Source organism: Oratosquilla oratoria, unplaced genomic scaffold (genome assembly GCF_046742065.1).
Source record: "Oratosquilla oratoria isolate Oo_2021 unplaced genomic scaffold, ASM4674206v1 SCAFFOLD45, whole genome shotgun sequence".
In the NCBI taxonomy this organism is placed as follows: domain Eukaryota; kingdom Metazoa; phylum Arthropoda; class Malacostraca; order Stomatopoda; family Squillidae; genus Oratosquilla; species Oratosquilla oratoria.
The window spans coordinates 3,063,043-3,080,596 of record NW_027467710.1 but is presented as its reverse complement, the minus strand read 5'-3'; the positions used below and the strand labels follow the sequence as shown (position 1 = coordinate 3,080,596).

Here is a 17,554-nt window from a genome sequence, read left to right as displayed (position 1 = left end):
TTTGGAAGCAGCCATCATACAAGGAACCAACACAATTCAACAAAACAGGGGCATATTCACTATCTTTCCCCACCTAATTCCTTTAATACCCATTGCCCACAAAATTTAAGCTATCCCTTGTTGCCCTCCAAAATCCCCCAGTAGACATTTGCCCACCCTTCTTATTTTCTTCTTCCTTTTGTCCCTCGATTGTGAGCTAATGTCCTTCACCCAGCCAACTGTTTCACTTATCCTTAACTTTTCCTGTTCCCAGACATTTGGTCCACCTTCTCCTTAACCTTTCCTAATATTCAGTGACCCCCTCCCCCCTACCTCCCTCCCCTCATTCCCACAGTTCTTATCTAATCTGTCATGTGTATTATGACTATGTACTTGGAAAAGCTGTAACAGGTGAAACATCATACTAATAAAGGCTCCGTCCCCACATGCTGTTTACTTCGATATATTGTTTAGGTCTTGTGATAATTTTAATCTTCATCACTTTTCTCATGATCATTACATCATCTTCAAACATGTTAGCATAACTTGTACTTTCCATCATGTCATTTATGTGTACAACATCAAGAACATTACAGGTGCCAAAACCAACGCATGTGGGAGTTCACTAATTATCTTCTTCCATCATGAGCTCTTATCCATCACTACTGGTCTCATGTATTGGTCTTGGCCTATACCTTTGCTGAGGTATAGGCCAAGATAGTGTATTGGGTCAAACATTTGAAAAGCTGTGGGTGAAGCAGGTGGTGATGACTTCAATTCCTGGGACCCACTTTGGTGTTCTTGTGTTGGTTCCCAACAGTCCTGGCCAGTTGTAGCTGAGTGACCCCCATATTTTGTGAACTGGCTTGATCATATTTTCTGTGGTTATTAATGTTCAGAGTGAAAGAGAACAAGTAATCCAGCTGTAACTTTATATTTTATATTGCGAGTATTGTGGTGCATCATCAAATCATCATATATGAGGCAGCTGATGCTGCATGCAAGAATTTGACTCGTAATGAAAAGGTTAATAACTGGGTGAGGGCAAACCAAATGTGCTGATAGGTTTTTTTGCAACAGTGATGTCTAGAAATACATAATTACTGATTTTGAAGTGGATAATTGAGATCCATAGTCTTCAGTTCAGTATGTTACAGAGGAACAGGTTGTTAAAGACAGTTGTTGTTGTTGTTGTTGTCATTCCCTAAAATGTCTAGCCAAGCAGTCCTGTCTTCCTGTGGGGCACCATGGCTGGAATGGGGTTTCCCCACAAATTCTTTATAGAGTGTATATTGTGTTGTTGGCATGTGTGATTGTGTACAATGCAGTCCAGGACAGTTATCTGTGATGCAGTCATCCAGCCTTTTCCAGTAGCTTAGAAGGGTTGGATGGTGGTTGCACCACAGTCTGGCCAGATGGACTCTGTCCTTTCCAGGGAGAAAGGATTCAGATAGGTATTTCAATGGGTCTGGCATGTAGCAATGAATTGTTTTTCAGTTTGCTGATGGAGCAGTGAGTGATATGATTATGGATATACTTCTAGAGACTGGTGTCTGGTGGTTGTGGATTTACCTAGTTGTAATATACAGGAGGGGAGCTATGCTCGTGGTGACCTGTCTTTGTATACTCCGAAGAGAGTATTTGTGTGCGATACAGTATATGTATTTGGGTGCAGTTTTGATATTTCTTGGTGTGTATGAGTGTTCTGCTATGTAGTATAGTGGATGTGCTGTGTTTGTAGAGGCTGCAGCAAGTGTTGGTGTGGCTCTCATGTCAAGTTGATCCTTGACTGAGGAATTTTGTTTCATGGTGTAAGTGGCCTGTAGGTGTTGTATTTGTGCAACCTGTAATTGATTTTAGGGTTTGTTTTGTATAGTCTGTAGGGTGTTGTAGTATGTCTTAGATTAGGGGCCCATGTCGAGCTTGCATAATTTATCACTGTATTGTTTGTTTACTATAGTAATTATTTCTTTATTTTATCCAAATGTTCCTGCAATTGATTTAAGTGCATTAATTCTTTATTTTAGTCCATATACTTTTTATGTTATGGTCTGTAGGGTGTTGTGATATGTCTTAGATTAGGGTCCCATGTGGGGCTTGCATAATTTATCACTGAGCCTATGCAGTGTTTGTTTACTGTAGTATAGACACGGTAAAGGAAACATGGACTGGAGGTGAAGCTTTTATTCCTGACGTTTCGTCTATCGACTTTCTCAAAGGAATGAGCATACTAGATACATACAGAGTTTATATATACGCCTTACGGCTCAAGGGGGTGTGCGAGCGTATAACGCTGTGTTCTGATTGGCCCGCTGAGACCGCCAATCACGAAGCACTATATTCGCTGAGGATTTGGCCCAGGTGAAGCTCCCAGCCTTATTGTTGATATTCGGACGAGTGGTGATGTAAGCAGCTTCTATAGATTTTCTGGTCTTCTTATCCATACCTTCGTGTAGAATCTCGGCTCGGTTCCATTGTGGGAGGTGCCCAGATTCGTCAACATGCACCACCATTGCGTTGGTGAGTCAATGGTGACGGAGGTTGGCCTTATGCTCCCTGATTCTAGTGTCAAGCCCCCTCTTAGTCTCTCCATAGTATGCTTTATCGCATGATGTGCATGGGATCTTATATACGACGCTGTCTTTACTCCCCCTCATCTTAGTCCGAGCCGAGATTCTACACGAAGGTATGGATAAGAAGACCAGAAAATCTATAGAAGCTGCTTACATCACCACTCGTCCGAATATCAACAATAAGGCTGGGAGCTTCACCTGGGCCAAATCCTCAGCAAATATAGTGCTTCGTGAAACGTCAGGAATAAAAGCTTCACCTCCAATCCATGTTTCCTTTACCGTGTCTATACAACTTGTTCACATGGATTTTACTGTAGTAATTATTTCTTAATTTCATCCAAATGTTCCTGCAATTGATTTAAGTGCATTAATTCTAGGTGTGCATTTAGTTCTTATATTTTTTATGTTATGTTTGAATGACATGGGTGTATTATATGTTAAGCCAAGAATTTTGGGCATATGTATGTGTGGTATGAGTGTGTTATTGATATAGAGGTGTAGTATGTATTTGTATTCTGTCCAGATGGTAAAAAGTGTGGCTGTAGATTTGGTTGAGGTTATTTTGAGTATTTATAGTGAACCAGGTGTTGAATGGGTTGAGGTATGGTTGTAGTATTTCTGCAGCTTTGCATGTGTTATGGTGTGTGCATTTAATTGTTGTCATCTGCATAAGAAGAGATTTGTATTTCGGAAGTGTTTGGTGTGGGTATATCATGCATGTTTAGATTTAAGAGTGTGGGGGGATAGAACTGAGCCCTGTGGTACTTCATTTTTAAAGTTTTTGGTGTGTAACGATTGGCCATTATATGGCACATAGGCATTTAAACCTGCCAGATAATTGGCCAGCCATCTTTTGGTGTTATTGTGCATGTTTGTGTTATATATTTTGTTTGTGAGATTGTGACAGGGGATGGCATAAAAAACTACTAATGTTTAGTGTTATGAGAAGTGTTCTGTGGGGGGACTAATCTGAATTGATGTTATTAAAAACTCTTTGTGTGTATTAGTAGTCCTCACTCATTTGTCTCACCTCTTATTGGTATCTCATGAACTTACTGACCCACAAGTGGCCCCTAGGGACACACTCACATCTACCCAGCTGTGATGTGACCCAGAGCTTCCTTGAGGCCCACAGGTAGGACAAAGCTTCCTTGAGGAACACATGTGCAATGCCAGCATTGGCCAGCCATGGCTGGCCTGCACCTTGGCCACCCATGTGACACAGGAACACTGTATATATTGAGGAATGCATACCCTCTCTCTATGTGAATCACTGGCATAAAACATTTTGCCTCTGACTTCCCACACATCACATGACCTCACACCAATGGAACCTTTCACAGTCGGGCTCGTAGATTCCTATTAGCGCTAGAATTTTCGATTTCATTAGGCAAAGGGGTGACTTAGCTAATTTGGAAACCGATATTTAACAAGAAATATGACATAAATTGCTGCATAAGTGTATTCAAAATTAGAGACATGACTCTTAATGTTATAATTTTTACTTACTGGTGTGTGATAAGGCTTTGTAAATTTAATTATAAGATAAAACTAAAAATAGGTAATTATTTTTACTGAAGTATGAGCAGTAAAAATAAGAGGATGTTGATTTCGGTTTGTGCATTTTATCTGAGAATGTTGAAAAATAATGGATATCACTGTCACGTCCTGTATATGAAGATAATCAGTGAGATAAAATATAACAACAGTGGTGGCAGACGTACGAGGTGAGCAATGTTTGTGTAAACAATAGCCTCTTAGTTCTGCTGGGAGCTATTTTCAAACAAATATGACTAATTTTACGTGTGCCGTGGCAGATTGCACGTCAGATTCAAGAGAAAAATAAACCGTAATTGTACCGGAAAAATTAAGTCTTCGATGCAAAATTATATTTTCTATACAGTACATGGATTTGCCTATTGCTTGGTGCATTCAAATGAAAGTATATATCCGTATACATCCATTGAAGTCAGTAGAAAATGACAAATTGCTTGGCTTTATACAATTATAGGCTGTTTTACGAATATCATCTGTAATTATAAATAGAGGCTCAAACAATGCTATATGCTGTTTGCAATCATGAAATTAATTGACTAAAATTTCAGACACAATAATGTACAATGATACACCTCTGTAAGCTTATAAAACTTCCCCAAAAAAGTATTCATTTTCCGGCAAGAATTACAAAATCTGGCGGTGTCTGGTATCAAATCGCTCACTGCGAAAGGTCCCATTAGCACAGGTCATAACCTGCCTGTGTATATAAAGGATGGACCATTGCCTGAAGATTCAGATAGCCTTGGAGCAGCATATATAAGCCTGGTTCGTGGCTCTTGCTTTCTCACCACCTCCCCCCACCCTTGCTCCCTCGCAAGCAGATCGCCTGGAGACAACTTGAAACACAGTAGTCACCCCCCTTGCCATCTTGCCACCCATCCCCTTCTGGTGCACAAGATTCATTGTTAAATAAAACCAACTCTCTCTCCACCAGAGTTTGCCTTCAACCAGCCTAACTGGCTGCCCAACCTGGGGCAGACTACCAGCCCAACATTTGGCTGCCCAACATTTGGGGCCCTGTTCCCCAGCTCTACCACCGTTGTCTGCCACTGCCTGCCAGGTTGTCTAATGCCTGCCAGTTCACCTACCAGGTCTGCCGTCTTCCAGCTCAACTGCCATTGCTGCCTGCCAGGTCTACCGACTGCCAATTTGACTCCCCACACTCTCGCCTACCACAGGTATCAACCAATCCTTGTCTGCCCAATCACCTGCCACCATGACTGCCACTTCATCTACCAGGTCTATCGTCTGCCAGTTTGCCATCCAGGTCTGCTGTCTGCCAGGTCATCTGCCAACTGCCAATTTGACTCTCCACACTCTCGCCTACCACAGCTATTTGCCAGATTGTCTGCCGCCACTTGTCTGCCAGATTGACTGCTGCCATTTGTCTGTCAGTTTGCCTACCAAGTCTACCATCTGCCAGCTCACCTGCCCACCAGCTTGACTGCCGTCGCTGCCTGCCAGTTCTGCCAACTGCCTACTGCCACCATCGCTAGGTCATTTTGCGTACTAGAGCTGTGAGTATCCCCAACTCAGTCCTCTCACACACTCAACAGAGATCACAAGGTCCTGCACCTCGACTCTGGTAAAGCTAATGACTAGCGACATTGAATGTCAAGTCCACAACACCCTGGGTAGCCTAATGTCCCATCAACCACAACCATTCTCAAGTGTCATGTACAACATGATCCCAGGACACGTTCCAGGAATGAAATCCCCTTAGCAGCCTCCCGAGATGCATCAACCTCTTCCATGTCATTCTTGTGGCAAACAGACTGCCACCTACTGCTACTCCTACAGTTGGCCAGCTCCACCCTACTTTCAAGTTCTGGCCCGGTCATGAGGACAACTCCCTTGACAAGATTCCTTGTCAAGGCTCCACATGACTTCACTTCCAGCCTCAACTTCTGTGTGTGTGTGTCAGTAGTCCTCACTCACCGGTCCTCACTCCCTTGTCTCACCTCTTGGCGTCTTACTCACCCGCAAGTGGCCCCATGGGACATGCTTGCATCTACTCAGCTGAAACATGACCCAGAGCTTCCTTGAGACCAACAGGTGGGACAAAGCTTCCTTGAGGAACACACATGCAATGCCAGTGTTGGCCAGCCATGGCTGATCTGCACCTTGGCCACCCATGTGACACAGGAACACTGGATCTATTGATCCCTGTCTTCATGAGTCACCGGCATAAAACGTTTTACCTATGACTTCCCATGCAGCACACATGACCTCTTGCCAATTAGGAGCATGGGTCATGACCTGCCAGTGTATATAAAGGATAAACCATCATCCGAAGATTCAGATAGCCTTGGAGCAGCATATGTGAGCCTGGCTCATGGCTCCAGCTTTCTCACCTCCTCCATCCCCACATTTTACTCCCTTGCAAGCAGTTTGCCTGGGGACACTACTTGAATCACAGTCGTCACCTCTCTCACCATCTTCCCCCCCCCCCCCCCCACACACACACACACTGGCACCCAACATTTAATTTTAAATAAAACGAACTCTCCATCAGATTTTGCCTTCAACCAGCCTAACTGGCTGCCCAACCTGGGCCAGACTACCAGCCTAACAGTGTGAGGTTTATCTGAAGTGTGTGGAGTGTAGTGGTCTAAAACCATGTTGTGATTCAACAAAGGGGGTTATGGTGTGATGAGTTGTAGTATGAGGCATTCTATGACTTTGGAGTGGGTGCAGAGAAGTGTGATTGGGCGATGTGATGTTGGAATGGTTGGGACTTTGTTGAATTTGGGGATGGTGATGATTTTCCCATGTGTCTAGATATCCTGTATAGTGTTGTGTGAAAAGCTGTAGTTTGTAATGTTGGTGAATGCATGTATGCCTTGTGGTCCAAGGTATTTTAGGTTGATGCTTATGCTGTCAGGGCCACAGGCAGATGAGTGTTTTGAGGTTATGGATTGTATGCTTTGTCTGGCTATTTATGAAGGGTATGTAATCTAGATCTGTGGGGAAGTCTTATGTCAAATTATGCATCAGATGTCAGGGTGTTGGGTGAGATGGCTTGTCTGTACAAAATTATTTATGAGTGTGTTTGCTTGTTATCTGAGGGTAAATTGACTGTTCTTGTGGTTATTGTTGTGTGAGAGCGTGTTGTGTTACTTTTGGATTGTGTAATGCTGTTGAGTGTGTTGTACAGTTTTCAGATGTTTGTTTCTTGATTGTTGACAAATGTTTGCCAGTTTTATGTTTTTTGTTCATGTATTTTGTTGTTCATTTCATGTTTAGTGCTTGTATTTGGTCTGTTATGGGGGTATTGCATTAAGTGCATCACATTGTCTGATGAGACCTTGGATTTCTGGGGTGAAGTTGTGGTTGTGTGATTTTCTGTTGCCTCTGGGGATTGTTGTAAGATAATCGAAAGGAAGAGTTAATCCTTTAAATGTCTAGCATGCATGTATAGTGAGAAGGAACTCCAATGTCTCCAGACAACTCTTAGGGGATCTGCTATTGTGTGCGGATTTTCCTCTCTAGGGACACGCCATTGTTACTGGATCTGAACAGTGACTAGAGAACCAGGCATGTCATACTATGCCCAGCACCTGTGAGAACAATAGATACCTCTTTCATTATTGCCAACCTTTCCAGATCAACTTGCATCAACATTTCTTTTCCTTATCACATATTTTGATAGGAGGAAAGCTTTTAGGAGCTGTCAAGAGTTTTTATGAGAGTAGTAGAGCATGTGTCAGGATTAGAAATGGAGAGAGTGAGTGGTTTGAGGTAAAGGTGGGACTTTGTCAGGGATGTGTTATGTCGCCCTGGCTGTTCAACTTATACATGAATGGAAGTGCATGAGGTAAATGCAAGGGTGGTGGGTCAGGGATTGGAGATCGTTAAAGAAAATGGAGAAAAGTGGGAGGTGAGCCAGCTGTTGTTTGCAGATGAGACTGTGCTTGTAGCAGGATCAGAGGAGGGATTGAGGAAGTTGGTGACAGAGTTTGGGAGAGTGTGTGAAAGAAGAAAGTTGAAGATAAATATGGGTAAAAGTAAGGTGATGAGATGTACAAGGGGTGAAAGTGGCAGCAGACTGGAAGTGAGCATTAAGGGAGAGTGACTGGAGGAAGTGGATAGTTTTAGATACTTGGGTGCGAATGTGGCAGGAAAAGGAGGAGTGGAGGTGGAGGTAGAATGTAGATTGAGAGAAGCGAGTAAATGCCTTGGTGGATTAAAAAGTGTAATGAGAAATAGACATTTGGGAATGGATGCTAAGAGGAGATTGTATGAAGGAGTGATTGTGGCAACAGCACTGTATGGGGCAGAAATATGGAACATAAGAGAGGAAGAGAGAAGTTTGAATGTGTTTGAGATGAGGTGTCTGAGAAGCATGATAGGGGTTACTTGGCTGGATAGAGTGAGAAATGAGGAGGTAAGGAGGAGAACGGTGATGGTAAGGGAGTTGGGAGATAGGGTGGATGAAAGAGTATTGGAATGATTTGGACTCATGGAAAGAATGAGTGAAGAAAGACTAGTAAAAGAGGTACGGAAGGCAAATGTGAAGCGAGTGAACATGAGGGGGCAACCTAGGATGAGATGGATGAATGGGGTGAAAGGGGCTTTGGGGAAGAGGGGAATGTCTGTTGAGGAAGGATGGGAGAGGACAGAAGACAGGGGTGAATGGAAAATAGTTGTACATGGATGATGTTGTGATACATGAGGTGAAATGGTGGGGGAATGGGGGGGTGAGGTAGTATGTATGAGAAAAATTTGACGCAGCCCGAAGGGATTTCTCCCTGTCTTCTCCTTTTCTGCATGAGGGGACGGAGAGGGGGGGATCACTGATTTAATGAGGCAGCCTTGCTGTGGATGTGCTGTGTCTTGAATCACTGCTTCTGACCCAGGGCAGTGGACAAGAAGCAGGGATGACCCATCATCTAGGAGGTGCCAAGATAAGAGGGAGGGTAGAGGGTGGAGGGGAGTGAAGTGTATCAGGGATGGAATGGGTGGGAATGGTTTTTATGCCTTTGTTTTTTGGCTACCTCCCTTGTAAGGGAAGCCTTTGGTATGTATCACATATTTTTCATATATCTCTATTATTTGTAAATTCTTATGTAAATATATCCCATGCATGGATACTGAGAGTCCAGACTCAGTCCATGCATTGTAAATAATAAATATAAGAAAATAATGCATGATTATGACAACAGCCTACTTGTACCTGTGTAAATTAGAATCTGGCAACCCTCTGAGTTTTCCTTAGAATTTGCTTCATGTCTGTAGAGAGAGAAAACCAAGACCAATAAAACAAATGGACTTGCTCATAGTTTATCTCACCAAACCAGTCAATGTAGATCACCAACTACAAATCTACAGGATATATTTCTTGTCTGCATTTTGTATGATTGAATTAAAGGTGTGCACAGCTGCATCTATGTCTGTGATTGGTGTAGTTTTGTGTCTCAAATTGTTGTTCTGTCTCTTCAGTGAAAGCTTCCCAGTTTGCTCTCTTGTAATTGGTGTATGTGTATCTGTGGGCAACTGGGGTGTATCATGTATTGGTGCTGATGATGATTGGAAGGTGGGCAGATTTGAGGGAAGTGACCACTTTCCAAGAAGTTTTTGGGGTTAGGCAGGGGGAACAGAAAGTGATGTCAGGAGGGGAGGGGGTGTAGAGAGCTTCATATGCGTGTGAATATGGATATTGTTCATGATGGTGAATGAGTCAAGTTGTGTTTGAAGATCAAACCCTCTGTCCATGTTCGGGTTGTTATACCAGTTTGATGACTTGGCATTAAAGTCAACACCTAGGATAAGGTGGGGATGGTGGCAAATTGGTTGAGGTTAGGCCTAAGGTTTGGAACCATGGGGGATGATTAGGGTGGGGTGTACATGTTAACTACAGTAATTGTGGATTTGTTACCTGTTCGGATTTGGATTGATTGGGTTTCATTGGTGTAGTCTTTGGTAGGGAGGATGGTTTTAGTGATGGCACTTGTGTCTAGTAAAAGAGGTGTGGAAGGCAGATGTGGAGGGAGTGAACATGAGGGGACGTCCTAGGATGAGGTGGATGGTTGGGGGGAAGGGGGCTGTGGGTAAGAGGGGAATGTCGGGTGAGGACGGACGGGAGAGGACAGAAGACGGGGGTGAATGGAGGATGGTTGTATATGGTTGATGTTGTGATAGCATGAGGTGGAATGGGAGGGGGGTTGGGGGGTGAGGTAGTATGTGTGAGCAAAATTTGCTGCAGCCCGAAGGGATTTCTCCCCGTCCTCTCATTTTATGCAATGGGGGGGACAGAGAGGGGGGGTCGCCGATTTAATGAAGCGGCCTTGCTGTGGAGGTGCTGTGTCTTGCCACACTGCTTCTGACCCAGGGCAGTGGACAAGGTGCAGGGATGACCCGTCATTCAGGAGGTGCTCAGATAAGAGGGAGGGTGGAGGGGTGTGGAGTGTATTCAGGGATGGAATAGGTGGGAATGATTTTATGCCTTTTTCTTTTTGGCTACCCCCCTTGTAAGGGGGAAGAAGCCTTGGTATATGTATGTATGTATGTACTTGTGTCTATGAAGCAGATGGACTGGTCCATCAGGGTGATGAGTCCACCGTCATTGTCATCAGTCCAGTCTTGTCTGATGGTGGTGAAATTATGAAATTGAATGTTTTTTGGGAGTGCCATAGTTTTGTTTCTTGTATGATGGTAATGTGTATGTTGTGCTGTTTGAAGAAGTGTTTGATTTCATGTTCTTTTGTGTTGATGCCATCATCAGTTTTAAATTGTAATATGTTGATGTATGTTCTGTATGTGTTGAAGGTTGCTGTATGGGGTTGGCATACTGATGGAGGAGGATTAGGATCAGGATCAGGGTCAGAAGGAGGAAGAGGAGTGACTGAGGAGGGTGGGAGGAAAGGGGATGGCAAGGGTGGGGGTGTGGGCAAGGATGCAGGCTGGGAGTGTGATAGTGGGAGTGAAGTTATGGGTGGGCAAATAGAACAAGTCCAAGTGTTTGAGTATTGTTTTATGCCAGGAAGTGTTGTGCGAGTTGCTCTGAACTGAGCCCTTTGTGAGTTCAAAGTGATGGGTTTGGTGCATGTTGGACATGTGTATTTTCTGGTGGGCCCAGGATTGCTATCTACATCTCTGGCTAATAGTAGGAGAAGAGGGATGATCACCAGAGGATCACCCCCTCAGTGCAGGAAAGTGTGAAGTTGCATTTTTGTAAGAAAAAAAAAAAAAAAAAAAAAAAAAGTTGTGGTACTCACCTGGGTAACTTAGCTGCTCCCAGGGATCAGTCTACCTATGTAAGAACAGGTGGCAGGGATGTGCTGTGGTTGGTAGGCCCCCAACTCTTGGGGTTGGGGGATGGTTCTACAATGCAGATGCTGTCACACTAGGACCTATTAAAGAGATTTGATGTAAGCAGGGTGGATTTGAATTATGATAAGCAAATGAGCAGGGCTTGGATCTCTTTAATGTTAAAAGGCTGCCCCCTTTCAAAGGGATTTTAATTTTAGGGAAAAGGTAGAAAGTGCAAGGGGCTAGGTGGGGAATAGTGGATTTTTTTTTTTTTTTTTTTTTTTTCCTTCTCCCTATCCCAAGGAAGTCCTTCCCAATAAGCAAGATTCTTGTCATTTGGTAAAAAAAAAATATATATAAATAATAATAATAAAACACCAAAATGTTTGATCAAACACCAGAAAAATATGACGTCAGTCCTCATGCAGTCAAGCAAGGACTGACATCATATTTTTCTGGTGTTTGATCAAACATTTTGGTGTTTTATGATTTTTTGTTTTATTTGACCAAATGACAAGAATCTTGTCATCGGAGTTTAATGGGTTAATGTCTCAGGCCATGCCTTGCTGTTTTGTTTTAGGGTCGTAATTGTACACCCATGGTTCATTGGCAGTCATGACTATACAGGAAGTTTGAGTTATCCCAAGCTGTTGTTTGCAGCTCAGTGCACACCTCAACCTGATGGTCTCATTGATCAGCATTCAAAAGAATTCACAGAGAAGAACATGATGTAATGTAAAAAAAAAAAAATTTAGCAAATGTGCACTTATGAAGATGATGCTCAGCAGACTGGCAGCTGAAATACACATACATACATATGAAGGTGTTGAATGTTACATATAACTTCTTTGCAGATGACACAAAACTGTTAAAGAAAGTGAGTACTGAAATGGACTGTGACTCACTGCAGAGAGATCTGAACAGTGTTTGGAAATGAAGTCAGAAGTGGGAAGTGGATTTCAATATTAGGAAATGTAGCATAATGGAATTTGGAAAAAAAAAAAGGATATCAGGACAATATAAAATTGGTGCAAAGGAAATAAAAGAAAGTGGGATCTGAAAAACAAACAAAATTGTTGGTGAAACCTATAACTTGCTAAGATCAATAAAAGTGGCTTTTGCTTACTTGGATGAAGAAAGGGTAAAGAAAATACTAGTCACACTGATAGGGCCAAAACTGGAGTACACAGCAACACTATGGTCACCCAGTACTAAAAAGAATATTAATATAAAAAAAAAAGAGAGAGAATCCAGAGAGCAACTATGAAGATGGCCTCAACACTATTAAAACTGTCATATGAAGAATTACTGACTCAGGAACAAAGGAGAGAAAGAGGTGACTTCTTGACCATCTACAGAATTATGAGAGGGATAGATGTCCTTAATAGAGAAGACTTACTAAATTGGATAAGATAAACACAAGAGGACATGGGAGGAAGCTCAAAAAGAACAGTTACAGAAGATATCTGAAAAAAGAATAGCTTTCCCCACAGAGTGGTAGATGTTTGGAACATACTAGACAAAACAATGGTGTGTGCAAAAACAGTACACGAATTTAAGAGCAAATTAGACATAGCGAGATACAGAGATGGGACAACATGAGCATAGCTCCCCTTCCTGTAGATACAAATAGGTAAATATACCAACAGCTTTTTCCCCCTTACAAGGGAGGTAGCCAAAGTCAAAGGCATAAATCCACTCCTACCCATTTCATCCCCACATACACCACTTCCATTCATCACTCATCCCTCCCTCTTTTCTGGGCTACTCCTGGAGGACAGGTCATCCCTGCATCTTGCCCACTGCCCTGGGTCAGAAGCAATACAGCAAGACACAGCACATCCACAGCAAGGCTGCTTCACTTAATTGGCGACCCCCCCCCCCATCCCCTCATGCAGAAAACGTGAACAAACCAGTTCACAGAATCTGGGGATAACTCATGTACAACTACGAAAATTATATATAACCAAGATGCTGACGTTGGCATCCTCGTGCACCCAATCGCGCCTCATGATGCATACGTAGGCATCATCATACTGAAGTGGGTAAACTCTCTCTTTTTCTCTCTTACATTCCATGTTTCTACCCCATACAGTGCTGTTGGCACAATCACTCCTTCATACAATCTCCTCTTAGTATCCACCACTATTTCTTATTACACCTGAATTCCTCAAGGCATTTACTTTTCTCACTCATTCTACCTCCACCTCCACTCCTCCCTTTCCCACCACATTTGCACCCAAGTATCTAAAGCTATCCACTTCCTCCAGTCTATCTCCCTTAATACTCACTTCCAATTTACTGAATACACACCTAGTGATATCTATCGGCAGAAGTTTGTACCACTACTAGTCTGGGTGGAATATTCAAATCTTTGGAAATTTTGGGTAGTGACAGTATAAGATATGTAAGTGTTGAGTGGACTTTTAAGAAGTTTTCTTCTGTTATGGGAACACATACTAACTGGAAGGTTCTCTAGTTTGTGTGAAAGAGGAACCATGAAGTTGGTGAGGGCAGAGGGGGTCTTATGAAAAGTGTGTGGAGTGGTTGCTGTGATAGACTTGGTATAGTATTATGGACCATTTCAAACAACAATTCCCAAACTTTGGGTCACCATCCCATTTGCTTCCAGGGGAGCTTTTGTTGGTTGTTGTACCCTAGACTGTCTGGCCAAGTTGTCCTGCTTGGGTGGAGGAAATGTAGTTGAAGTTGATAATATTGCTCCTCAGGATTGCATGATACGCATTATGGGGTTTGAAGATAGTGGCAGGGAGATGACTCTGTCATGTCATTGCAGGACCACCTCATGCATACCCATTGTTGTCCCTTGGATGGATCAACATGGATCAGACTTGGATTTAGGCCTTTTGAAAGCTGATGTTCTCCAAGTTCTGAAGGCAGGAGTTTTCTCATCCAGAGACACTCTTAAGAGGATACAACATGGCTCTTTCCACAATTTGTACATTTGGCTGTGTTAGGGCATGGGTAGTTGCAGAGGTGCAAGCAATGTATGTGGGTTGGTTCTGATACCTGTATTGTTCTTGATGTATTGTAAATAAATGACATGATGGAAGATACAACAAGGTTCTCCAACTTCTGGAGGCAGGAGTTTTCTCATCCAGAGACACTCGCGGATACAACATGGCTCTTTCCACAATTTGCACATTTGACTGTGTTTGGGCATAGGTAGTTGCAAAGGTGCAAGCAATGTATGTGGGTTGGTTCTGATACCTGTATTGTTCTTGATGTATTATACATAAATGACATAATGGAAGATACAAGGTGTATTAACATGTTTGCAGATGATGTAAGGATCATGAGAATAAAATATGAGGAAGATAACTGATACAAGGTCTAGACCAGCGTTTCTCAACCAGGGTTCCCCGTAACCCTAAGGTTCCACTAAAGGTCCCTAAGGGTCCCCAAGAACAAGTGAGATAAGCTAATGCACTTTTGATTTTTTATTTAATTTCAGATACGTAATGTAATTAAACACGCATGGCATATTCTTGGTTATTGTAATAATGTAATATAGACATCATCCTATCTAACCTATTATTACGATGAAAATAAAATGAGAAAGATATGGTATATGTGTTTTTATTTTTGCACAGGGGTTCCTTGAGACATGCAATTTATTTTAAAGGTTACACAAGGGTATAAAGGTTGAGAAACGCTGGTCTAGACAGTAAATATGCCTGGAGCTTTCACACACATTAAAACTTGATTAATGGCTTTGCCACCTCAGCACCTTGTAGATGTAGGGCTGTCATTGTCCCCCCACCATACTGCTTGGATTAAAGGTAATGCAGTGAGACAATGCCTTCACAGCAGTCCCTAGTGCTTCATTTTATGCCCCCTCCTTTCATCTAATCATCCACCCAACATAATTTACTAAGCAACTGTAAAGTACATTCCTGGATGCTGCTTCATCCTTCCATCCATTCAGTCTTCCTCCATTTACTCCTGTTTTTCACTCTCTTCCATGCTCAACAGACATTCCTTGTGCACGCAAGGCCCCCTGTACCCTATCCGCCAAGCTCATTCTAAGTCTTTGTCTCAAGCTACTTCCATCTGTTTCAATTGTCCACACTTTGCCAGTCTTTCCAATCATGGAAAATGAATTTCAGTGAAAACACACACACACACACACACGTCAGACTGACAGCGAAGATTGGAACTCCAGGAAAAAACGCAATTTTCATGGATTACAGCGACGAGGGAGTACCTGTGTTGTATAAGTAGGGAAGGGGAAAGCTCGTGGTGTAGTGGGCAGGTGAAGAAAAAGGAGAAGGGGAGACATTATTAAGGAAAATGGAAGAAAATGAGGATGGGGGACGAATGGGCCCCGGAAGCAGAAGGGGTGTCAACAAAAGGTGTGCAGATCACACAGACGAGGTCGAACAGATGAGCAGAGGTATTAAAAGTAGAAATATAGATAATAGCAGCTCAATGGAAAGAGAAGATAATAATTTTTATGGATTTAATGAAGGAGGAGATGACAACCTCCCCTGACTAGTAAGTCTAGAGGAGAAACTAAAAAAATGAATGAAGTATGGGAGGTTAGGTTTAACTTATTAACACTAGTTATACAAAGAGTTGATAAACTGGAAGAACTAAAGAAGGAGAAACAAAACATTTTACAGATATGTAAATGATAAACTAAAAGATAAACACGAAATAGTGAAACTGCGTGAAGGAAATAAAGAATATATAAATGATGTAGAAATGGCTGAAGTTATGATCAGGCATTTTAGGCCTGTATTTACAATTGAAAGCTCACAAATTTGGGTTGAAGGCCAATGAGGAAGATCCCCTGAAATGAAAGAAATAACGGTGACACAGAAAGAAATAAGGGACCAAATAAAAAAAACCTTGACATCAGAAAGTCACACGGGCCCGATGGAATTACAAACTGGATATTGAGAGAATGTATAGATGAACTAATGGACATAATACACAAGATTATGGACTTCTCACTCAAAGAAGGAAAAGTACCACAAGATTGGAAAAATGCAAATATTGTACCAATATACAAAGGAGACAAAACCCAACAAACTACAGGTTGGTATCCCTTACAAGCACAGTAGCAAAAATATGCAAAAAAGTTATTGGAATAAATGGATTAAACACTTAAAAGAGAACAAAATACAAAATCCTAAACAATTTGGTTTTAGAAGTGGAAGATCATGTACCACAAACTTAATATGCTTTTACTCAAGATTAATAGAAGTAATACAAGAAAGAGATGGATGGGCAGATTGTGCTTTCTTGGAATTACGAAAGGCTTTTGACAAAGTACCACACAAAAAACTACTAAGAAAAATTGAAATAATAGGTGGAATACAAGGAAAGTTATTGGAACAGATGAAAGATTTGAACAGAAGAAAAATGAAGGTGGTACTTAGAGACAAGAACTCAAATTGGGAAGATATGATAAGTGGAGTCCCACAAGGCTCTGTTTTGGCTTTGATAATGTTTGCTATTTATATAAATGATATGGATGAAGGTGTGGAATGTTACTCTTATATGAACTTCTTTGCAGATGATGCAAAACTACTCAAGAGAATAAGTACAGAAGAAGACTGCAAATCTTTTCAAGAAGACCTAGACAAAGTCTGGAAATGGAGTCAGAATTGCAAAGTGAACTTCAACATTAAGAAATGTAGGATAATGGAATTTGGAAAAAGCAAAAATAGAATCTTGGGTCAATATAAAATTGGTACACAGGAAGTAAAAAAAGTAACCTGGAAAGGGACCTAGGAGTAACTATCTCAAATGACATGACAACAGACAAACACGTCAACAAATTAGTCGGAGAAACTCTCAAACTATAAATATCAATGAAAGTAGCCTTTGACTACATGGATGAAGAAATGGTTAAGAAAATACTAGTTACACTGATAAGACCAAAATTGGAATATGCTGCGACACTATGGTCACCTATCTAAAAATATATATATAAAGAAACTAGTAAGCATTAAAAGAGCAACAACAAAGATGGCACCAACACTCTCCAATTTGACATATGAATAAAGGTTGGATAAACTAAATCTACCAACCCTGGAACAAAGAAGAGAAAGGTGATTTGCTAACCATCTACAAAATTATGAAAGGGAAGGAAATTCTTGACAGAGATTACTTACTAAAGTGGAACAGAAGAAAAACAGGAGGTCACGAGAAGAAATTTAAGA

The 17,554-nt window shown here is 41.8% G+C and overlaps 1 protein-coding gene across 3 annotated transcripts in view; it reads right to left on the bottom strand.

The window, feature by feature from the left end:
- Positions 1-17,554, bottom strand: part of LOC143023117 (uncharacterized) — a 50,340-nt gene that overhangs the window by 29,552 nt on the left and 3,234 nt on the right. For all 3 annotated transcript variants that reach the window (XR_012966169.1, XR_012966168.1, XM_076181620.1), the window contains exon 2: positions 11,327-11,461. The gene's annotated coding sequence lies outside the window, so the exon portion shown is untranslated. The remainder of the gene's footprint in view (positions 1-11,326; positions 11,462-17,554) is intronic.